Here is a 26,753-nt window from a genome sequence, read left to right on the forward strand (position 1 = left end):
TAACTAACAGTGTTGTATTATGTTCTGCAAAAATTTTAAATATTATTATACTCAACAAGTGTCATTTTCAAGTATGACTTACAAAACTTTGTGAAATCAGTTTCCACATTTTCTTCAAGTAGTGAACGTATTTTTAGTAGTTCACCTAGCATGAATGCACTTAACACTCAATTAAGTAAACTTAATTTCATCAAGTTGTTACTTAAACTATTCAAGTTGTGTCGACATAAGGAAGTGTACTCCCAGAATGCATTGCAGCATGAATAAATTAATCAAAGGGCAACCGTAATTTAGCTTTATTATTTTTGGCATTATTTTATCATTTTATTTGCTATCTTTTTAAAAAAAAATTTTTTTTTTAGTAAAACCCCAATAACACAACAAATTAACTTTTAATGGTCTTATTAAGTGTGTATATATATATATATATATATATATATATATATATATATATATATATATATATATATATATATATATATATATATTTTTTTTTTTTTTTTTTTTTTAACCATTGCTGTGTTTTGCATGCTAGATGTTGAAGACTGTGTGTTACTCCAGCATGCTCAACTGTAAGGTATTGTCACAGATATAGAGGCATTATATCAACACAATTAAAAGTGTTTCATAAGTGTTAACAAAAGGGGGGTGAAACACTCAGTTTCAGTCAATCTTGAGTACCTATAGAGTAGTATTGCATCCTTCATATCTCCGAAAAGTCTATAGTTTTATTATATTTATAAAAGAAATATAGGCTGTACCGAGTCTTTCCGGAAAAAAACGAGCGTCTGGAGGCGTATCGTGTGGGCGGAGCTAAAGAATGACGAGTGCGCACAAAGCGATGGCGTCCTCAAGCGTGGAGAAACCCATGGCTATCGATCTCAGCTAATAGATATGATCCAGAATCAGATCCGGAGGCTGAAATAAATTGAACAGGAGAAACAGCAGCAGCAGGACGTCCGTCTCTGTGGTATGGACTGTATTTAGTGGCCTGTCAACATTTGTGTGTGTTTACTCGCAGTTTATGAGGACATGATTCGGTTTATGGACTATTGTATGCGACTAAACCTTAGCAGTAGCAAGCAAAACGGTTTTTACGTCAGACTAGTGTAACGTTATACAGAGAACAACAATGGAGTCCGTTAGCGCATTTGAATGACGAAGCACACGATCGTGTCGTTTACTGATGTTTACTCACGCGACGATAGCCGACAGCACAGACATTTGAAGCAGTTTTACTCACCGGCTGCTTCCAAAGCAGGACCAAACCTTTATCGCTGGGACCGATAAAGGGGCCTAAAGTGTGACACTAAGGGGCCTAAAGTGTGCCAAAAACATCCCCCACACCATTACACCACCACCACCAGCCTGCACAGTGGTAACAAGGCATGATGGATCCATGTTCTCATTCTGTTTACACCAAATTCTGACTCTACCATCTGAATGTCTCAACGGAAATCGAGACTCATCAGACCAGGCAACATTTTTCCAGTCTTCAACTGTCCAATTTTGGTGAGGTTGTGCAAATTGTCGCCTCTTTTTCCTATTTGTAGTGGAGATGAGTGGTACCCAGTGGGGTCTTCTGCTGTTGTAGCCCATCCGCCTCAAGGTTGTGTGTGTTGTGGCTTCACAAATGCTTTGCTGCATACCGCGGTTGTAACGCGTGGTTATTTCAGTCAAAGTTGCTCTTCTATCAGCTTGAATCAGTCGGCCCATTCTCCTCTGACCTCGAGCATCAACAAGGCATTTTCTCCCACAGGACTGCCGCATACTGGATGCTCTTCCCTTTTCACACCATTCTTTGTAAACCCTAGAAATGGTTGTGCCTGAAAATCGCAGTAACTGAGCCTCTGGCACCAACAGTCATGCCATGCTCAAAATTGCTTAAATCACCTTTCTTTCCCATTCTGACATTCAGTTTGGAGTTCAGGAGATTGTCTCCAGGACCACACCCCTAAATGCATTGAAGCAACTGCAATGTGGTTGATTAGAATGCCACCAAGAAGAACGATGACTCCAGAAGTGGAGGACATTAGTGAAAAGTCTATTAAGAAGTGCCCTTTTGCCCTCAACTCTTTTTTTGACCTTTTGCCCCCTTTTTTTTTTTGTTGGCAAAATGGTACTCAAACCAGTCAAATAATGTTTACTTGGGTTTTCTGAGTAACAAATGCATTAGCAAGTAAATTGTTCAGATTACAATTTTTTTAAGTAAATTTAACAAATGATTGGACATTAAAGGGTTACTTCAGCGATTAGCATATGGCTTTGTATCAGTAGAAACCCTGGAGTATATTCAAATGATTGTGCTTTACCCCCTCATATCTCCCTGAGACAAGAGATTTATGCATTTTATTTCTGGAAAAATTCCTCCTATGATGCAAATTGACGATTTTTGCATCATAGGAGGAATGTTTGCCCAAAGGCTAAAGACTACAGCCAGCAGAGGGAGCCATTTCCGCATGTTTTGAATCTGCGCATGGGGGATGGAGATCACACTCAGCTTGCAGGGAGAGCTCAGCTGGCAGCTACAGGCACTCATTCAAACGGAGCTATGGTGTGCAATGTAAGTCTTCTAACTTCTCAAATTAATTTCTATGAAAGTTAAGCTTGTAAAGGCATGAACTGAAACGCGCCAGACTGAACTCGCGTTGTGAATGTATGCCGCGAGTGTAGTCGCGATTACCTCAGCTCTCATCACTCCTGCAGTTAGTGCTCAGTGCTGTGATACTCGCGCGGTGACCCACTCATTATATTGAACAGACACGTTCAGTTTTTAATTGTAGTGTCTTCTCTAACTCAGTCGCTGTAATCAAGTTGGTGGCATTGGGAATGGCACAGGGCAGCGAAGCATTCTGGGAATTGTAGTCTTTCATCCCCATGGGACAAAAATACATGTTGTCTTTTCTCAGTCTAGAAGGCACCAAATTCAAAAATAATTTCACATTTCTACTACATTGATGACCCAGTTTAAATACAGATTCATCTTCCCAGCGCTGAAGTACCCCTTTAAGTAAAGTTACTGTAGTAATAACTAGGGGGATTGAGGGCTCCGAGCTCAGAATTTAGCCCAAACCCAAAGTTCTCCTCTGAATCTCCGGCTGGGACGAGAGGGAGAGAGTCGGGGTGGCGGAGGGATGGAGAAAACTGTAGAGGTAACTATGAGTCGACTGTGTATACTGTATATACTCGAGCTGATTGAAAAGTGCTCCTTGCAAACTTTGTTTATAAAACATATTTTTTTGCTTGAATTCTGCAATCTCTCAAGATGAAGACATGTTAGGGGGTTACAATTAGCTGAACTAAATGAAATTCTTTAGTGACACAGACTACTTTTTAAAATCTTTATTAGAATATGGCAAACATTTATTTTTAAATCTTTATTTGAATATGGCAAAATTAAATCTTGTTCTACAATATAGCTATCATTAAATCACTGACGGAGATCCCTCCCCCATCAACCAATCAATGTGGTCATAGTTAGAAAGCGCAATGACATCATCCATAGCAGCGAGGTCAACCCCACCCTTACGCCGCATTCACACGGGGCGTAGGCGTTAACGCTTGACAGAGGGCGTGGCTGAAGCTGGATGCTGACGCGATTGTCATAGTGACAACAGCCAATCACATTAACTTGCCGCTTGGACCAAAACACAACACAAAAAAGCGCCTTTTTTGGTTGTATGTGCGAGTGCGATTGCCCGTGTAGTTGTTGTCAGCGCACTGCACAGGTGCACGAAGCTGTTAAGTACATTAAATCCCGAAAAAGCGCCGACAGCAGGAAGAATATCACGTAGTGGTCCAGGAGCTGCGTCTGTATTTTTAACGGTCTATGGTCTGGATGGTTCACGGAGCAGTAATGAACGCAATTGGCTATTGTCTGCTGTAGGATATTTGCATACGGCGATCTGATTGGATGACGCCTGCGCTGGCGCTTGAAAAGTTGAGAATTCTTCAACTTCTGCCGCTTGCAACGCGAGTGAAGCGCCGCGACGGAACCCACAATTCAGTTCGGCAACGGATGATGTCACCCATTCAAAGTAAATGGGAAGCATTAACGCCTACGCCCCGTGTGAATGCGGCGTTAGGGTTGGTGTGTCCACCAAAGCGTTTTTAGCCAGCTGAAAACGCCTAGCTGTAAGCGCTTGAGAGCGTTTGGCAGGCAGCATTTTTTTTTCTTCAGTTAAGACTTTGCTTGTTATGATACGGAAAATCTGCGGAAGTGTTACTAATTTAACAGGTAGTTTTTTTTCTGTATTGATTCTATATAAAATTGTAGATACAATGTAAAGCATTTGCTCTGGCTCTTGTTTTAAATCATTTTGTTCCGTTATTATTGCTTGTTGTCATCTGATGACGACACACAGAATATGGCGGTTGGTCTGTGTTGTATTTGTCCCACCCCTCCTCTGCTGTGATTGGACGGCTGGGTGAAAAGTAACCATGATGAGCGCTGCGTTTTACTCAAATTTGAACATTCTTCAACTCTCTGTAAGCAGTAAAAAACGCCGAGCTCTCAACGCTTGAGCGTGAAATACTCGCTCAGTGCCTTAGGGCGCCCCAGGCATTCTAAAAACGCGGCTCTCCCATTAAAAATAATTGAAAACGCCAGCCAGCTGCGTGAAAAAACACTTTGGTGGACACACAGCCTTACTCTTAGCTTAAGACTTCTCTCTATTCCTAAATAAAAGTTGATCTCAGCAGATTTGTGAGTAGGTTTTTACTGCCATTTAGGGGAACTCTTTAGCCTGGATGCCAGCCGAACCTAGCCCCGCCCACAACATTTTTAGGTCGGGCAGTTCGGTCTGGCCTTGCTCCATAGAGGAGTAATTATCTCTGAACAGAAACTGTTCGGACCAATGAAATCATCAGGGCGGGCTTTAGACGATGACGGACAGATGATCAACAGTAACGTAATCATCACGTCATCAAAGGGGCTTGGATTATATTTACTCGAATCCTAAACGGAGAGCTTGTTTGTATATGCATTCACCTTCATAACTTTTTTTAAAGATGATGATCATGTTGGGTAAGTACTCTGTGTATCAATACATTCTTTTATTTTTTTTACAACACTGGCAAAGATTGTTTATTCCAGCGCATGTGCAGACAGGGTTGCCAAGTGTTTACAACAAAACCCGCAACTCCTAGCCCTAAACAATAGCTTCTCGGGGGTTTCTCCGGGGGGGAAATGGCATTTGGGGGATAAAATGTGTGTTATTTTGTCAAGATTGCCTTCTAAAATTCGCACTCATGGGTCTATATATCACATAATAGTCGCTTCAATCCTTGGACATAGAAAACCACGGAAAAAAACGCAGACTTGGCAACACAGTGCAGTTGAGCTCTGTCTGTTGACATTTGACAATGCGTGGCTTCGTTGCTCTGATTGGTTGTCGGTCTATCCAATTGATGTCTTTCCTGGTTCGGTTGAAACACGCCTCATAATCACAGCCCAATGGAGCAGTTTCAGACTCATATTCTGACTAGAATTGAGTATGACCACATCAGGCTAGGAACTCTTAGTTCTAAGATAAAATGTTTTGTGAATACGACCCCTGAACAAAAAATAATGTTGAAACTAGAAATGCATCTCATTTCTTTCCACAACTAATTTGCATGGGATATAAATTTTTACCACCAGTAGTTTGGCTCCAAATCTCAGGTGAAAAATTATATTTTGACCCTGCTCTACAAAACAGTGAATTACTCAGTAAATATACATTCATGTCGTTTAATATTTTGGCTTTCTTCTTGATTTATGTATTTCTTTCACCAGCAAAAAATAAATAAATAAATAAATAAATAAAAACATTTTTTGCCAGGCACTTCTGGTTGAGTTGAAACATAATAACCTATACCTCCAGCTGGTTTAAGCTTCTTTTTCTTTCCTTTATCAGGATGGAAATATGCTTTAAAAGAAGCAAAACAACATGCTCCTCTCCTTACAGAAAATCGACAGTGCTTGAAGCACACAGCGGTTAAAAATGATGCTAACTCATATCTCAGTGTGCCATTAATGAATGATTATTATGAAGGATACTCCACTCCTATTTGTAATTTTTCTCAGAAGGGTTTATTATCAACACAGCCATGTGGTTATATGTGCAGAACTTCCTTGAGACTGTCCAGACATGTATCTGCCTATTATCTATTATCCACTGTGAATGAAGTGTTCACGCTATTCATTTCTATTTTTAAGTGTTCATTTCTAGATGCAAGAACTTGGATTTGTATACAGGATAACTAATAATATATTTATGTAGGATTTCAACCATTGATATTACCATAGCCTGTTACCATAGTTACACAAATAGATTTAAACACCCAGACCAGTGCTGTACACACTTAACTCTCTGTAGCATGTAGACTAGCTCGACCAGCATTGATTGGTGACCAGCTAAAATCTTCAGCCAACATTTTCAAGCAGGGATACAGGTGAATAACTGAATAATCTTTGCAACACTCACAAAAGGGTTTCTATGCAATGATCGAAAGACGATTTACAAGTGTTTTCAGAACTTATATGATAGCTTTAAACAAGGAACAGATTCATTCACAGATAATCTCTCCCTCTGCCATGGCTCTCAAATCTCATTTGCATTTGTTTTAAAATTCACAATCCAATGCAATTTGGTCAAACCGGGCACAACACTCAACGCGTCCAAGGATTTAATCAAACAAGCGCAAATTAGATTTGAGAACTCCAAAGCATTAAATATAGGTCTGTACCCACGGCCTTAAACTGACATTTTGCCACACCTGCCAATACCTGTTGACTTAAGAAAATATATTGGCCATAAATATTTTTTTACCGGCCATGAAAAAAAAAGGTAGTGATGAAACTAAAATATTAGATACCAGTGAACATTCACAATTCTCCATTGCAAGTTTGATAGTAGTTAAAACTACTAGCCAAACAAGTAAAAAGACAGTAATAAAATAAGAACAAATAACCAAATTACAAGCACAAGCACAAATAATTACAATATAACTCTACTACTATACAAATTAAATCAACAGTGCTATTTCTGGAAATGTAATAATGTAAGCAACTGTAAAATAACCCTGGATAAATAGTCTTTACTGTACAAATTAAACATCCTTATTAATAAATCCTTATTAAAGTTATTCAGTCAAGAGAAGTGATTGATTTTTCAGTTAATAACTCAAACAGCAGCAGGAATATTAGGCTGCTGTCACTTAAGAGTGAATGCACGGATCCAATACACTGATACTGTATACATTCACTTAAGACATAACGACTATATTTAATAGAACGTTTTTTATTTTTTGACTTGTGCACTGTCTGAGACTTTTCACAGAGTGTGAGTAACAAAATAAGTTCCCTTTTGTGTCTTCTTGCTCTTGAATGTTTAAATTGTCAAGGCTTTAAGGTCCGTGACGATGCAAGCTGGCCCATCATCTACCCCGAGCGTCGTTCATGATTTTTCACGTTCATGCAATGCTAGAATTCATAAAAAATGTACCAGTACAACTGGTGAGTGACACCATTTCATATACTCGCCAAACATTAATTTTTACTTGCATTTGGTGTTGGCGAGAGATAATTTTAGACCCTGTCTGTACCTGATTTCAGAAGACAAATACAGTGCATGACCTGTATAGACTAGTTTTATTTGTGCAGCTGTTTTTTTATCAATTAACTTTTATACTTTCTTTGTATGGAAGACAGGAGCTCAACAAACATAATGTTACATTTGGCCAATTTCAGAGTGAATTAAATTTGTCTACTACACAAAATGTAAAATAAATAAATAAATAAATAATCCCTTTAAATACAGTAGATGAGTGATCCACCAACATAACCAGTGGATGATACATGTCATGTGCTATGGCATCTGGCACCAATATGTTAGCAACAGATCCTTTAAGTCTTGTAAGTTGTGATGTGGCACCTCCATGGATCAAACTTGTTTGTTCAGCACATCCCACAGATGCTCAATTGGATTGAGATCTAGGGACTTTGGAGGCCAAGTCAATGCCTCAAACGTATTGCTATATCAGAACCAGAATTAATTTTAGTAGCTCGTCTGTTTGATCGGACCACACGGGCCAGCCTTCGCTCCCCACGTGCATCAATGAGCCTTGGCCGCCCATGACCCTGTGGCCGGTTCTCCACTGTTCCTTCCTTGGAGCACTTTTGATAGATACTGACCACTGCAGACCGGGAACAGCCCACAAGAGCTGCAGTTTTGGAGATGCTCTGACCCAGTCGTCTAGCCGTCACAATTTGTCCAAACTCGCTCAAATCCTTACGCTTGCCCATTTTTCCTGCTTCACATCAACTCTGAGGACAAAATGTTCACTTGCTGCCTAATATATCCCACCCACTAACAGGAGCCGTGATGAAGAGATCATCAGTGTTATTCACTTCACCTGTCAGTGGTCATAATGTTATACCTGAGTGGTGTATATTGTAGATGTAAAAACATTGATGTAAAGTGCATACAGTTGGAGCATTACATCATCTAGCATCATTTAGCTACTCTTTAAGCAGGCTTTAGGTATTTTCCATTGAAAAAAGTTGGCAAAACGCATGAGAGTGTGTCGATGTTATGCAAATTATACTTTTAGGGAGAACATACTTTTTTTTTTTCAATTTGATACGTTTTGCTTTCCCACAAAAGTATTGGTTGGCCTCATTGTATTTGCAAATGCGGCATTATCCGGCTTTGTTCGCCTAAGTGAACTGGTTTTCGTACCGAGTATTTAACGCTCATGCTTACATGCAAATTATATGTTTATGGCCTCCTCGATTTCTGACAATAGCAAATCCGCTACATCATTGTCCAAAAGGTAAGCTTTGATCAAACACAAGCTTGTTTTTCATGCATTCTTTTATAGAGCTAAAAAATAAAAAGGCATCTGTATCTGCTCTTTAAATAACCTCTATGCCTCAATTTCTCCCCTGCATATTTGACATGATTCATCCCTCTGTTATTTATCATATGCAACATGAATGGCCATCAAGCATTTGTGAGTAATGGCTTTGTCATAACCCACCATGCCCGACTGAAGAGCGTGGGAGTGTAACACAGGCAGCTGCGGCACATTGTCGCCTCATGTTTGTAGGTCAGGGTAGGTCACACCAAACCTGGCTGTACCTGTGAGTGATGGGTGGCTCTTGTGACGGGCCCAGCATCCAGGACGGCTCAGGCACTGACACACAGTTGTCCCACCGAGTCTAGTGAAAACACTTGACCCAATTACAGTGTCACACACAACTGGTTGTGAACAGCAGTCACTGAAAGAGGTCGGAGAACTTCATTATTTAAGTATGAGATTGTAAAACTAATGTGACAGCCCTGTCAATCAATTTCATTAAGCTGGTTTATTCTTAAATGGCCCAATATACTCACAGCGAAGCTCTTTCTGGTTCTTCACTTAGAGGTAAAAAGAAGTGAGCAGTGGTATACTGTTAACTAACATTAGGTATGTTATCCTTGCAGATTAAAGATGCACAACACTACATTTATACTGAACCATATGTCTGCAGTTCAACAAAAAAATAAAACAACAACAAGCAACATGTCACATGGAGCATATGCCATCGGGGTCAAGACGATTGCTGGTTAGAGAGGGGTGGGTGAGCATGGGGTGGTGTCGTAGATTTACGGTAAGACTCGCTTTCCGGACGTGATTCTGGTCCGGCCGGGATCATGTTCACGGGAAAACTGAGCAATTAATTAGCTAACATTTACTTTTTTTTCTGAACAACTAAGGTAAAAAAAAACACATTGCAATAAATTGTGTATCGCTTATCACGTCAAACCGTACAAATGTTACTTTGTTGTCTAATTGCTAATGTTAACACCACTATTGCGTGACTACATTTAATGTTTATTAGGGCTACCTGTAGTTCAGTTTCCTTTTCTGTGCAGTCTAGTTTCTAATTTCATAAACGTTACCAACAAATGAATGTGAAGAAGAGGTGAATGCTCCCTCTCATAGCTAGCACAAAATAATTGATATTCACTATAATGCACACAGCAAAGCGAGAAAGGCACAAAGAAAACCCTGTAACTGAACGAATTACGCGATCGAGTGTGCTACTGTTATATAATTAAACCATTGAAACCTGTACAGCAGAAAACCCATCAAAACACAGAGTTCACGGCAACTTTCAAAAGCCCTTTTTATCCTTGTTTTCGCATTGGCCCGGTTTTAATCTCATAAGTCTTTGCATTTTACAACTGTTGTCACTGGTGATTGTCATTTGAAGCTGTGAAAAAAGGCTATAAATCTCCACCTCCATCATCCTCACACTAGCCGGACTCCTTCTTTATGTGTACAGATGAGAAGTAATGATACAAAGATATGCTCGAATTTCTCATGAAAATCCACCAGTACCCCTGGAATTAAACACATTATTAAAAGCTTGCCATTGTAAATCGAGCTACGGTAAGCAGATAGTTTTGAACAATGGCTGGTTATGTACTTGCTCAAAAATTAATTTTGGATTTTAACCCAAAAAAGTTATGGACAACAGCTTTAACTAGCAGCGATCAAATATACACCATTAATAATATTTAAGCTGAAGTGACGTACAATAATTTCCTCAGTGCATAACTAACATTTCACAGACATAAATTATATTATATAATATTTCCATTTTGCTGTCAGGAGTGGACAAGCCCTCTCACGAACAAACTTCTGTGAACAAGCGTGAGCATGCACAGCGAACAGAAGGAGCGCAATAATTCTGACTAAACTATACATTTTGAAAGCAGTAACTGCAAAGTGACTATTGTAGGGCAATCGAAAGCCTAATGATTATTCTGTGCTTTTGTTTCTATTTATTGTATTTATTAGTTCAGTGAATTTAACTTTTGCTTTAAAAAGCAAGCATTTTTGTTTTAGATTTTAATGTTAGAATGTAATGTGATTTGACCCGTTTTTGTACACGATATCATAGACTAAATGCTAACATTTTTATAACCTTCGATATGAACATTGTTTGTAGGAAAATATTGTGTAGGATATGATTTGTTTTATTATTATTTTATTTAATACAGTTTATGCAAATAGAAAAAAAATAAAACACTGAGATAATACCATACATCACATTCAGCCCAGAACTACTGAAATATGATAAGTTGCCCAGTCCTATCCTATTGCTGTAAATGCTGAATGTTCCATGTTTTAACTAAGAAGTAATGATACATTATATCACTTGATAAATGGTTATTTCAAAATCTGTAAATTCAGCCCTGCATTACACATTTGGTTTGCTATTTTTAATTGTAATTTTTTGCACCAGCCGCCACTGCCTCTCAATTAGCCTACACCTTCAAAAATGTTCTCAATGTGACTCATTTTGCCAGCATGGATAACATTTATTAATTTAGCAGACACTTTTATCCACAATTAGTTACAAATGAGGACAGCAATAGATGCAATCAAACCAACAACAGGGCAATAATAGACAAGTGCTGTGATCAGTCCCTGTTAGTCCAGCCTTTAGGGAAAGTAAGTAAACTTCTAGTTCATTTTCTGAAGTATACTTAAGTAATGGTTAAGTATATATTTTTTAGTATACATATGTTATGTAGTATTAATGGAGTTGTAGTGTAACAGTAGTAACCTTGAAGTGCACAGCTACTTTCTCTATTGTACTGCATCAAGTGAACTTATAAGTATACTAGTAGTTTACAAATGTAATACTTGTAGCACATGTTTTAGTTTATGAAAGTACACGTTGAAGCGTTCTCTTAGTAAACTACTAGTTTAGTGGTTTTACACTGTACGTTTTCTTTAAGTTAACAAAGCATCAAACTTACAGTTTACTATTTATTTATTATTTTTTCACTTTCAGTATACAAATATGTTCCTATTTAGGTATTATCTTGTTATACTTGAAATATATTAAAAAAAATAATATATATATATATATATATATATATATATATATATATATATATATATATATATATATATATATATATATATATATATATATATATATATATATATATATATATATATATATTGACCTTTTGGGACTTTAGCTTATTCACTGTATCCCCCAGAGTTAGATAAGTCCATAGATACCATTCTCATCTCTGTGTGTGCCATAACTGTCACTAGCCTAGCTTAGCATAAAGACTGAAGGTAAATGGCTCCATCTAGCTTTAGCGAATTAGCTCTGAGGGGAAATATTAATAATTGTTCATAACTCATTATGTTTAGTTATGAATATTTGAATCAGTTAAACAGATTAACTTGATGTACCTACATTAATATTGCAATCAATCAATCAATCAATCAATCAATCAATAAATCAATCAATCAATCAATCAATCAATCAATCAATCAATCAATCAATCAATCAATCAATCAGGCCACCAGCACGGGACAGTCCAGGTAAAGCTGCATGAAAGTGACCTTTTTTGCTCTTTGGGATGACACCACAATGCGGCGTTCACTTGCAAAAGACAAGCTTCTGGATGGCATGTATGTCTGATGTAGCAGGGGTGCAGAGACAGAGACATCAAATTCAATGACATGAGAAGAGGTGTGGCGTGCAGTTCTAGCAATGTCGTCTGTCAAGTTCAACTCCAACTCTGTCCTGGCTTGAAGAGCCTAGCTGAATTAAGAAGTTATAGAGAAGTTGTGGGGAAGTGTTGGGTTGGCGGAGACCACCAGCAGTTCTGTCTTTACAAGGTGGGGGTCCTTCATCCAGCAAGAAATGTCTGCCAGGAAGCATTAGCTAGATTAGACACAATTTTTCTACAGTGTAATGGGAGTCATTAATTCTTTTTTTAAATAAATGATTCATTATATACGCATGCTGTCAGAAAGAAAATGTGCAAAAGCTGTCTTCTTCTGAAGCCACAGTTTCAGCCTCTGAGTATTGTGGGATTACTCCTACACAGCTCATCTTGCTGTGATTGAGCAGATATGAATATGCTTATATGAACTGTCCAGCCTCCTGCACCTCCTTCACCTTCTTTTTGGATCATCAGATCCTCTACCTGCTGTACGTGCCATGATGGCCACAGGCATTTGTTAAGTGCTGATAAAACCAAGCTCAATTACAGATTGTTTGATGTTTCAAGTTCATTTGGAAAGTGATGTCTGAGTGGGTGAGTTATTTACTCTGTAATTAGTCTTCCCATTTCCTCCAGTTTCATGCATTCACACCGGTTTATGAACAGTGTGTGAGCATGACAGGTGGGAAGAGTAATCAGCCAGACATAACAATGAATGTAGACACTGCCTTCTTTAACATTTCTCTCCTCATTCACACTGCATGAGGAGCTCAGTGGGGGACGCATCCCTCCAAAACGTCTCTGATGGCGGAGCCTGTTCCCTGTGACCGCAATGATGTGGCCCTTGAAACTGAATCATTCTACAAAGTTTTGGTGAGGTACAAAATGCACTTGTCAGTTTGTTGGAATTGCTTTGTGGACTTAGCAAATGCTACCCCCAAAACCTTGTGACCACAAAACCAGGTCATAAGGGTACTTTATTTTGAAATTGAGATTTATACATCATCTGAAGCTGAATAAATAATCTTTGCATTGATGTATAGTTTATTAGGATATGACAATATTTGACCAAAACACAATTATGTTAAATTCTGAAATCTGGAAATGCAAAAAGCACACAAAAATATTGTTAATATTGAGAAAATCTACTTTAAAGATGTCCAAATGAAGTCCTTAGCAATTAATATAACTAATGATAATACATTTTAGATATATTTACATTAGGAAATTTACAAAATATCTTCATGGAACATGATCTTAAAGGGTTTACTTCAACGATTAGCATATGGCTTTGTATCAGTAGAAATCCTGGAGTATATTCAAATAAATGTGCCATTTCCACATGTTTTGAAGCCCCGCATGTGGGGATCGAGATCACACTCACAGCTCATCTCAGCTACAGGCACTCATTTAAACGGAGCTATGGTGAGCAATGTAAGTCTTTTAACTTCTCAAATTAATTTCTATGGAAGTTAGGCTTTCAAAGGCATGAACTGAAACGTGCCAGACTGAACTCGCGTTGTGAATGTATGCCGCGAGTGTAGTCGCGATTACCTCAGCTCTCATCACGAGAGCTCATCAGCTCATTTATCTCACTCCTGCAGTTAGTGCTCAGTGCTGTGACACTCGTGCGGCGACTCACTCATTATATTGAACACACGTTCAGTTTTTAATTGTAGTGTCTTCTCTAACTCGGTCACAGTAATCCAGTAGGTGGTGGCTTTGGGAATGGCCTCACAGCCAGCGAAGCATTCTGGGAGTTGTAGTCTTTCATCCCCATGAGACAAAAATACATTTTCTGTCTTTTCTCAGTCTAGAAGGCACCAAATTCAAAAATAATTTCACATTTGTACTACATTGATGACACAGTTTAAATACAGATTCATCTTCCCAGCGCTGAAGTACCCCTTTAATATCCTATGATTTTTGGCATAAAAGAAAAATTGATAATTTTGACCCATACAATGTACTGTTGGCTGTTGCCACAGAGATACCTGTCAGACGCAGGACTGGCTTTGTTGAAGTTGGAGGCCATTGAGAGGAAAGAGTACAACTTAAAAAACAGTTACTATAGAAGATATTGGTGTTGATTTTGTATGTTAGTTGTTTTACAGTTCATGATTTTTCTTCTTTTTTTCTTTCTTTGACTTGATTTCCATTATTTCTCTTTTTTCCATTGTTTTAAGTACACTGTCACCTTTAAAGTTTAGCAACTGAAACTGGAAAAAAAGAAGTTCATTTACAGTTAAAACAGAGGCAGCATATTGGATTAGATTGGGGTGAGATTGGGAAATTTAAATTTTAAAGTGAACTAATCCTTGAAAGCCTATTTTTAAAGCCCTGGCTTAATCTAAACCCCATCTGAGTACCAGGCCTTAAACAAACAAAAAAAAAAAAATATATATATATATATATATTATATATATATATATTTATATATTTTTTTATTTTTTATTTTATTTTTATTTTTTGCAAATGTGTCAGATAATATCTACAGCATCTCAAAATCTGTGACAGGCATGACTTAAATTTGACAGAAAGGCCTTCTGTGCTTCACACACACACCTTTGATTTTTTTTTTTTTTTTTTACATTCGTTTAACTATATGTTGCATGTTTTTGCTTTAATCTGTGACTAGGTGGCATTAAATTGTTTCTGCACAGCATGGGATTCATTTTGTCCATGACTTGACAGTAAAACTACATTATGTGTCCTGTCGTGGCTTTGCTTTGAGTATTTTTAGGCGTGTTGTACTATGTGGGATACCAGTGTAATTGGTCGACTGAAATAGTTTTATTTGGAGAGCTGTCACATCGCTCACATACTCCCCGCACTTTGTGTCTTTATCATTTCTTTATCTGTCTGTTTCTTAGACATTTCCACCTCCTTTCTCTCATTATGACCCATCAGATCATCAGAAACAAGACAGAACTTCACTTTCCCCCCAATCCATGCATATCTACAGTGTTTAATAGTTAGATTTTCCTGATAGAATTGTGATTGGTGCTTATTTTGTGCAAAACTTTCTAGCCCACGTCAGAGCCCTGCACACTCGAGTCTGGTCTATTCTGGTCTTTAAAAATGGCTCAAGTCCCTCATTCAGTGTGAGTCCATTCCCCACATTAGCTCAAGATTAACGGACGCTTGCGACAAAAATGGAGGTTGTGACAAAATTAAGGGGTTTTAGGACTTGATGGAAATCTAATCATTAATTAAAGAGAAATTGTTATATATATATATATCCCTTGTGTGGTGTTCATATTTGTGTTACTCAGCCAGTGTTCGTGGGTCTGGTGGACCCGCTGCATTTTTGGGATTTTAATTCAGCTCAATCAAAAATGTTATGTTAAAATACTCAACCGATGTTTACTTCATCCCAATTACAAGCAATATAAACAGCATATATGGTTAATATTTTCTCTTTACCTTTGTTAGATCACATTTAAGAATTGCAACCCCGTGTGGGAACGGCAGGGGTAGAAACAAAACTCACTCTTGTAGCTGCTCTCTCACACTTACACACAATCTCTCTCTCTCTCTCTCTCACACACACACACACACACACACACACTTGGATATGTGGTGTATGGTTACTCTCCATAGGCATACGTTGTAATACCCATGTCATTATACACATTTGTGTCCTCATAAACCATATACATGAACACACACACACTAACAGCAGGCCCTGACAGGAGGAGGACAGAGTAAAGGTACACAGGACCTACAATTCCCACACTTGGGGGGGTGGGGTGTACAGTGTGTGGTCATTGAAAATGTCTTCTGATAAATATTCCTCACAGAAAATGAGCCAAGGCCAATGAGTCTCAGTTTGAAAAAAAATATTAATCATATTTTTCTTTCGATAAAAAATGAAAACGGGTCCAACAGACCCAAACACCATACAAGGGTTAAAAAGACAGGAACTAAACAGAGTTAATGACAGAGGAATAGAGGAGCCCCAACAATGGAGAATATGAGATAAATAATCAACATTCATGCAGTAAAACCTGATCCAGTAGAGCCAGGACGCAAGACACAATATGTCTTCTTTAAAATATACAATTAAAGAGGCTAAATAAGGCTGCACTCACAATATAATTGAAATTACTAATTACTTAGCGTGAGTAAAATGTGCATTTGGGAACATAATGTGGATACACATTTTTGGCATTTATCAAAGGCTTTTTAAAACCATTGTAAACTAAACACAGACTTAAAATCTAGCCAAAGTAAAAGCTTGAGGATTTAACACTTGGTAAATCAAGACCCACACCTAAGCTGAACTTAAAGCCATCATCTTCATTAAATGGCCAAACACGGCTTTAACTCAAACGAGTCCCAATGTACAAGGGCCTATTACTTAAACCTGCATTGAGGAGAATATATGAATATATGAATCTCTGGATCATCTCCCATTTGCCTTCAGGTTTTGTGGTCTTTTGGTTTCCTGTAAATTGATCTTGGTGTTTGTATTCCACTCATCTGCTCAGGATATAAGAAGGAAATGTAATTTTGAATTTTGGAGAAAGAATAACGGCACATATCTTTATACTTCAAGAAAAGCTTTTAATAGCTCCAATATTTATCTAAATTATGGCTCCAAAATAGCTCCAAAATGTATCAGGTTAAATCAACAACTCTAAGAGAGACTGACGCGAGGACACCAGCTTTCCAGCAGAAGAATGGGTTTTATTTTACCCAAAAAAATACAAAAAGTCACAAAATAAAGAATAAAAAGTAAATCAATTAAATCTAACAAATAATCTCGCTAGACTTAAATAAACTAAATAAACAACCTTTAACTCAATATAAAGAGAAAACTCAGGAGAACCTAACAGAACAGACTGACCTCCCCATGACGTCACTTCCACTTGGTATCGCCTAGTGGAACTCTCCGGCCATAAATCTCCACTGCTGCATGATCGTCAGCCTTTTGCCAGCTGAGACCACGGCGATGGATGGACACACACACTGCAACCAGCGGCATTATACTCAACTCCAACTCATCTCACGGTAACTTAAACTCAACAGAAACAAGGATCAGTAACAGACATAGCACAATGTAAGCCAGTAAGTGTGCACTCCAAACTGACAAACAAAGGACTACCTAAATAAAGCATTGAAAATATGTCAAACAAAGTATGTGTAGTGTTTTTATTATATGAAACTATATAATAACCTCAAATACTAAATCAATAAAAGGAAAATAGTGGTCAAAATAAACGAATATATAGTGGAATGTATTAGAGGAGAATGTATGCTCTGTGAGTGTACGAAGGAATGCGTGCAAGTTACCCTTATCAATGTGTGGCCGCGGGTTCGGCCATCACAGAGACAATTGAATTTAAAGCTACACTGTGTGATATTTTCCCCAATCTAGTGGTGTAAAGGTATATGACCATCCAGTGAATAATAGTTTCTGCTCCTCTCAATTTCGATTTCGTTTCAACTCCTACGGTGGCCGATTTAGTCATGGCTTCCAGTTCGACCTCTTCAGTGAGTGTTGCTTCAACTCAAGTGATGAGGTAATTTTTGAAAACTATTATAATTTGCAGTTATTTAATTTACCAAATGATCTATGATCAATTTAATCTATGTAAAATGAATAATAGTTTTATGTTTTCGTTATTTTTAACCAGTTCATTGCTAACATCAGCTATCAGGTTCCCAGACGAATGCAAGCTAATCTTAGTAAAGGAACTTTTATCAGTGCTATCGTTATTCTGGATATTGTACAACACCACTAGCGTAAGGCAAACAAATTATAATGCAATTAAAATATTAATCTCATGTTATCCGTCATAGAACACGGATTTATGTTATAAGGTAAACAATACTTTTTCATCATTGACGCGAGGAAAACTATCCTAGACGTCGTTCTAGTGTTATGCACTGCACACTATGATACAATTAACGTTAGCAACAATAAAACTTCCAATATACACAAATAGGCTGAATTAATATTACCTGTCGAGAAGAAAGCAGGCAATGTCGGCGTTCTTTTTAAAATCATTGCTCCTCATGAGCTCTTTCCATCTTGGAAAGGCCACTCCAATATTTACTTTTGTCTTGTTGATTTGCCTGTCGCGTTGCCGTCTTAATTCTCTTTTCCGCTTCCTTGGCGACTCTGATACATATCCCGCAATGTTACTAGGTCCCCGACCCGGGTCGAATTCGGTAATCAATTCCGTGGTTGCTTTCACACAGAAGGCGACCCGGCAATGTTCCGGTAATATTGCGGGTCCGACGTGCAGTGTGAAAGGGGCTTAAGAGTGATCCTCCATCATCATATAGCAGCCTCAAGCAATCTCCCTCTTCACATTCGACACGGTGCCATCGAGTGTAAAAACGCGAAAAGCGAAGCTTGAATTTACGGTTATGTCCCTCTTTGGCAAATGTACTTTCAAGATGGAGGGCCAACATGGCGACCGCCATCCGAACCCCTCACCCGTATGTATTTACAATGGTATATTATAAAATTACGAGAATACTTTATTACTTGAAAGAAGTAAATATACGTTAATGAGCACATATATTTTTGAAAGAACTAAGTGATTTTAGCTAAGAATAAACTAAAAAAGTTACACAGTGTAGCTTTAAAGAAGAAGTTAACGAATAACAACAGCTTCAATTATGTCAGATTAATAATATTGGAGTGAGGTAAATCATTTATTTGTGCACATCATTCTGCTTTTTGGTCTGAATATCGGTTCAAAATAGCAGCGTTAGCTTCTTTATTTATGTCAGGAGTGTAATATCAATTTTCATATTTCATTTACAATAAGGAGGCACAAACAGGCTAGTGGCATGAGGATGGTGTTTGTATTTAATGCATAATAATTAATATAGTTAACATATTGATTGCTGTAACATAAAATAATCAAAGGAGAAGGCGGCTGATCCTTGTGGAGAGACGCTTAGTACAGTATTAACAGAATCAATCGGTAAGACAGTTCACGGAGCCAATGGACATAAACAGCACAGTCCGAACAGGAAAATAAATCCAAAAGCTGTTTTATAGCAAGTAGAGAATTTACGAAAACCACAGCAATGCTAAAACATTTGAAAAAGTACAGCAGGCATCATGAAGAGGCTGATGAACAGAGCAAGGCCTCACGCAACACACGGGGGAGCCTAAACTAACCAGTATTAATGATAGGTCGACATCTCCTACCACTTAAGACAACATGGATGCCGTAACAGCTTCAAATGCCTAATTTAGCCAAAAATTTGAAACACATTCATGAGATTAATAAACAGAGATACGATGAACACAACAGAAAGAGTTACGTCAATCGAAGAGGCTACAACGAGTCAGGAAATCTGACTCACATGCGTGGAAAAACAGTGTGCTTTAATAATGGAAGAGTGTAAGAGACTCCGAGATAAATGCAATGATCTTGATTCTCCTTCCAGATGCAATGTTATCTGACTTATAGGTGTTGCAGAGAAGGAATAAAATGGCAGACCTACCAAGTTTATAACAGAACTACTTCCAAATCTGCTGTGTGGAGAAAACTTCACCAAACCTATCCAGATTGATCACGAGCACATGGCCCTGTGTAGACTGAGAGATGACTGTCTGAGGGCATTGGTTGTCAGGTTACATTAGGGCTGGGCGATATGACGAATTATATCGTCTGGATGATAGAAAATGTCTATCGTTTTATATAAGGCTCTATCGCTTACGCCACGATAAGGCGTTTACGGCAGAATTTTACATCAAGATGCACCTCACGCCACGGCATGCCCATGCACGCTGCAATACATAAACAAACATGGAGGAAGACGGTAGTAGACGCGGTTCAGACCAGGGTAATTCTCAGAGTAATTATGCCAGAGTGGGGGCATAAGCGCGCAAAACAAACTTCAGACACAGACGCTGCAACTGGTTTTTACGCGTGGCACACCATATAGCCATATATTGAAATATTTTAATGGCAGGTGTAGGGATGGCGAAAACTAAACATTTTCTTGACCGACCATCGAGCCTCATTAGCCGGTTGAAACCGGTTAACCGATTATGCTGCGCTATTTGAAATAACAGCCGCGAGCTGCGCTCCCGCTCTCTCTCTCACACACAAACACACACACACACACACACACACACACACACACACTGTCCTAGCGCTGCCGCCTCCCTTCCACTCACGTCACTTTTTTCAAATCCCCCACAGCGCGAAACACGAGTCCCACAAACGTGCCGCCGAGGAGCTTGTTTGTAATCGGAGGACAATGGCTCCTTAGTTTCGAAAGGGTTTGGGTACAAGCTGATCGCGTTGAAAATAAAGGCGTTTGTCTAGCGTAAGAAGCTCATTTGAAACATTGCCGCGGCTCATTTAAGAAAATGACAGCTCCGAAGAGACGCCGCTTTAGTTCGAGGTAGTGCTAACAATAATGAAGAAAGACGATCAACACCTTGTGTTACCACTGAAATGTAGATGTAATATATTTCCAAATGTAAGCCCATCTTATGCAGAATGATGCTTCATACTGTCGTCTGCCCTAGCTCTAACCTCGAGTGTTTTAGCCTGTTTACTTTTTGCAAACCTTGTGAGCGCGCAAACCCAAACGCTGTGACCTCGCGCCAAATGTTTTTATTGGTTTATTAAGTACAAACAGGCGAGTTATGAAAAATTGAGTGCGAGGGATATGTTCACTTCACACAAAACGATTTTGGAATGAGATGGCTAATTGTAGTAGCGTTTAGTCCACTGTCTATAATAGCCTAAATTAGAGATTTGTTTTTTAACCGACAACTTTGATCGGTTAACGTTGATACGGTCAACCATTGGTCAAACGGTCATCGGTTAACATCCATAGGCAGGTGTTAACTTTACCAACAGTCTTGCTTGAAAAAAAGATTCTAAATAAAATTAAAATGTAGTCCATACTACCTTTATTTGTTTTGTATATCATTTCAAACTGCATTTCCACATTGTAATTTTGTATAGACTTTTCATAAACTGAATTAACAGAAAAATTGCTATATCGTTATGTCGTTATCGGGATATCAAATGAGCTATATCGGGATATGAAATTTTGGCCATATCGCCCAGCCCTAGGTTACATCATTACCAAATGAAATAGTTAATCTTGAAACTGGCTAGAGAGAAATCTCTAGAATATAAAGGAAAAAGGTACACTTTTTTTTCAGATCTGACATCAGATGTGTTAAAGCAGAGGTCTTGATTTGCTGAAATAAATAAAAAATGCAAGAATCTTGGAATCAGGTGCGGCTTTCGGTTCCCATCTACTTTTATCCAGACCGCAAAGGAGGGCGAATCTAAAACTTTTGACACACCCAAAAGGGTCTGGAACCTACTTGTCATGAGTCGTGGACAATTGGGCTATGGAATAAGTGGAAGAAACATGACAACCTAAAGCGGACCTATACAGCCTATATTAAGGGTTAAATAAAAAGTGACAATTTGGACAATATGAGGTTCATTAAACGGTTTATTGTTGTTTCGTACACTTCAGTGGAGGGAAGATGTTCCTTTCTGTGGGTACGGACACAGAGGATTACGTTGCATCGGTGGCGAGTCATTCAGGAGTAAAGTGGAGCAAAGTCATTTTAGTTGTGGGGATAATATTTTGTTTGTGTTTTTGCGTGTTCTGATCTTTGTTCTAGGAAAGGGGATGTATTTATAGTTTGGTTGAAAGACTTGTGTGAATTAAAATCTTCTCGGATTTCAGGAAACATTTTTTTCATTACTCAGATATGAACAGAATAGGTCAAACCCACGGAGAAGGCACAGTGAGGCTTCTGAATTGAAATGTGAGAGGTATGAATCATCCAGTGAAAATATGCAAGATGTATACGCATCTTAAAAAGTTACACCCTGAAATTATATTTCTACAAGAGACTCACATCAAAAACAAACTGCAAAAGTGCTTCTCAATCTTAATTCTTCAAAATCCAGAGGAGTCGCGATTGATGTAAAGAAACAAATACTATTTAAACATAAACAGACTATATCTGATAATAACGGTAGATATTTAATTGTCTGTGGTGAAATAAATGTAGGTCCTATTACACTGGTCAACCTATATTGTCTACGGAAGAGGATTAGGGCCAAGCAAAAAAAAAAAAAAAAAGGCATCTTGAGATTAAAGTCATTATAATGCGAGATTAAACTCGTTAAATTTCAAGAAAAAAAGTCGAGATACAATCTCGAGAATAAACTCATTAAATATCGAGAATAAAGTCGTTCTGTTTCGAGAAAAAAGTCGAAATAAAATCTCGAGAATAAACTCATTAAATATTGAGAATAAAGTTGTTGTGTTTCGAAAAAAAAACTTGTTATATTTCGAGAAAAAAGTCGAAATAAAATCTTGAGAATAACGCATTCGTTCTGATAGAGGACATTAATATAATTTTGTCATAATTAGCTAAAGTTGAAAGTATTTCTTTGTTACTGAAATATAGCTTGACTAAGTGATCCACCTCTGCCATGTCCTCTATCAGTATGCTATGCAATGAACACTGATCGAATGCGTTATTCTCAAGATTTTATTTCGACTTTTTTTCTCGAAATATAACAAGTTTTTTCTCGAAACACAACGATTTTATTCTCGATATTTAATGAGTTTATTCTCGAGATTGTATCTCGACTTTTTTCTCGAAATTTAACGAGTTTAATCTCGCATTATAATGACTTTAATCTCGAGATGCTTTTTTTTTTCTTTTTTTTTTTGCTTGGCCCTAATCCTCTTCCGTAATTGTCCTATTTATGATGACCCGTGTTTTTTTTTTTTTTTTTTTAAACCACACTATGCTTTATGCAATCTGATTGTTGGGGGAGATTTGAATTTAGTCATTGATCTGGTTAAGATGCTACGGAAGCTTACTGCATTCACTTGAGAAAAAAAAATCTACTCTGTTTTTCTGAATTAATGACTTAATTTTTCATGAATACATTTTTTTGGCCCTGTTTTTCTGAATTAATGACTTAATTATCTCAGAATTATGAGATAATTTTTCATGAATAAATTTTTTTTGGCTCTGTTTTTCTGAATTAATGACTTAATTATCTCAGAATTATGAGATAATTTTTCATGAATAATTTTTTTGTTCTGTTTTTCTGAATTAATGACTTAATTATCTCAGAATTATGAAATAATTTTCATGAATAATTTTTTTGTTCTGTTTTTCTGAATTAATGACTTAATTATCTCAGAATTATGAGATAATTTTTCATAAATAAATTTTTTTTGCTCTGTTTTTCTGAATTAATGAGATCCCTCAAAATCCAGCCAATAGCTCTATTTTAGCTGGATGCATGGAAGTAAACATGTCCCGCCTTTCAAATTTAATCCGGATTTATTTTACTTTGGGTTTGAGACATTGTCTTTAAGTAATAAAAATTGTATTGTTCCCTTTCAGTCGGTCACGTTCGACGTACGTCAGAACTGAACCGACGAATGGGATCTTACTTTAGAGACCAATTCCTACTTCGAGCATCTAACAACGAGCAATGAAATTTGGCATGCGATCACGCATTCCACGCTCCGCCCCGCAGCGCGGGTATAAATAGGAAGTGGAATGGTAGATCAGCACTTTCTACTTCGGAGCCGAACAGTTTCATTTGCTGTTTCTACGAAGAGCTTTCTGACTACGAGTCAAAAATCCTGTGAACGAGAGTTTGCCAGTGCGGGTGATACGGCGCGTCAGCGAGAGACCGTCCACATCAGTGACTGAGTGTACAAAGAGCTGTTGGTTCGCTGAGCGTTTCCTTGCATTACACTACATTACAGTTGGTTCGCTGGGCGCTACACACATATCACTGGGAGCTCACGCAGGCTTGCACTATCGAACTGCGTGGAGCCGCGGTCATCTCCCTGAGTGCTTCAGCACTAAAAGAGCAACTTCCATTCACAAAAGAGCAACACGGTTTGACCCTGCGTCTTTTTCAAGATGTCATTCAAGCCGTGTGTTTCTGGGTGCGGTCGATTTCTGTCTCCGCTTGACGGACACGTTCGTTGTCTCTCGTGTCTGGGCGCACAGCACGCTGAGGCTGCGTTCGTGGATGAGACATGTTCCCATTGCGGGAATATGTCCATTGCAGTGTTGCGGTCCCGTCTCCAATACCTCAGAAGAGGTGGAACACCATCGTCCATCCCCCGATCTAGTGGTCCTCCAGCTGCAAAGCAGAGGGCTACTACTTTGGCTGATGACCTTGGTGGGGACCTGAGGGTGTCGGTCAGGGTAAACCCGACGGGTCTCACGGCTCCTCGGGCCCCTCCCCCCTCCACTGTACCGGTGGAGCTTCCGGAAGGGCGCGCTGACCTCCCACGTGGAGCGCCAGTCGTCTCTTTTGGGGCTCCGGCGGAGGACCAGATGTCGGTTGCTGCATCGGGGGATGAGCTAATGGGTTCCGAGGATGAAGACTCGGCTGCGTTGCCCCCTTCGGGTGTGACAGCGTTGCCCGAGTCTGACCCGGAACTTACGGCTATGCTTGCCCGGGCCGCCGCAAGTGTCGGGCTTGAGTGGAACCCTCCACCACGTCCCGAACCTTCGCGGCTGGATGATTGGTTTCTCGGGACGGGTCGCGCTGGTTCTCAGCGTCCCGCCCCGGTGCCTTTCTTCCCGGAAGTGCATCAGGAGCTCACGAAGTCCTGGGTGGCGCCGTACAGCGCTCGCCAGCGATCGACTGACTCCTCCATCCTCACCACTCTCGATGGTGGTGCAGCTAAGGGTTACGAGGGGATCCCTGCAGTCGAGCGGTCGGTTGCGATGCACCTGTGTCCTAAGACCGCTGCGGACTGGAGGCACGCCCCGCGTCTTCCCTCCCGGGCTTGTAAGTTCTCGTCCGGCTTGACGGGCAAGGCTTACTCAGCCTGCGGAGAAGCTGCATCAGCTTTGCACGCCATGGCGCTCCTGCAGGTCCACCAGGCCAAAGCGCTCATGGAACTGCACGAGGGTGGTTCCGACCAGGCAGTTATGCAGGAACTGCGAGCCGCGACGGACCTCGCCCTCCGGGCGACGAAAGTCACGGCTCGCTCCCTGGGTCGGGCGATGTCCACCTTGGTGGTCCAGGAACGCCACCTGTGGCTGAACCTGACAGACATGCGGGACTCGGACAAGGTTCGGTTTCTAAACGCCCCTGTCTGTCAGGCCGGCCTCTTCGGCGACGCCATCGAGGACTTTGCCCAGCAGTTCTCGGTGGCCAAGAAGCAGACGGAGGCCATCAAAAACATCCTGCCCCGGCGGCCCGCTGCTGCCTCCACCCAGCCGCCTGGGGCAGCCCCCCAGTCTGCTCGTCGCCGAGGGCGTCCTCCAGCGTCCGCCTCCGCCCCTGCCAAGCCCAAGCAGCAGCCTCCACCCGCGAAGCAGGGTGCCGGACGCAAGGGGGCCGCCCAACCCGTCCAAGGGCCCGCGAAACCTGCCGGCAAGCGTAAGGGGAAGCGGCCCTGAGACGGGCAGCCCAGGGAGAAGAGGAGCTGCTCTGAGGGAGATGATGTCCGCATCCCTCCCACCCCCCCGGAGGAGGACCGGGGGGGCATCACTGGTTACAACATCTCTGCCGCTGGACTCCGGAGTCCAGCGGTACCCACATTTTCACCAAAAGAGCAATTTCCTCTCTCTCTGGGCCCCAAGAGGGTCAGGTTGGCAGTGTGCGACGCCCACGGGCCTTGTCACTCCTTTCCTACCCTCCCGTCGCCAGGGGGCAGCTGTGTGGGCCTCGAGGACGCCCCCGGGCCTTCTCACCCACACACTGCCTCTCTCGTGAGCACTCAGTCAACACTCCGGGCCGCCCACGGGCCTTCCGGGTCGGGGCTGAGTGCTTCACTTCCCTGCCTCCGGGCAGTGGACAGCAGAGTGGGCTCCGAGGACGCCCCCGGGCCTTCTCACCCACTCTCTGTCCAAACCAGGAGTGCTCAGGCAACACTACGGGCCGCCTCCGGGCCTCCCGAGTCGGGCCAGAGTACTCCGCTTCGCTGCCCCACCCCGGGCACGTCTGTGGTGCCGTTGGTCCCGCTTGTACGGTCTCTGGGGGCCTGGCTAGGTCTCCCCAGGCCGTCTCGCTGGCTCATCCGTACCATCAGACTCGGCTACGCGATTCAGTTCGCACGCCGGCCACCCAAGTACAAGGGCATCCTCTTCACCTCCGTACGAAGCAGCGATGCTCAAGTCTTGCGGTCAGAGATCGAGGTCCTACTGGCGAAGGACGCGATCGAGCCGGTTCCTCCAGCCGATATGAAGACGGGGTTTTACAGCCCCTACTTCATTGT

This window comes from Pseudorasbora parva, chromosome 3 (assembly GCF_024679245.1).
Source record: "Pseudorasbora parva isolate DD20220531a chromosome 3, ASM2467924v1, whole genome shotgun sequence".
NCBI classification, from domain to species: domain Eukaryota; kingdom Metazoa; phylum Chordata; class Actinopteri; order Cypriniformes; family Gobionidae; genus Pseudorasbora; species Pseudorasbora parva.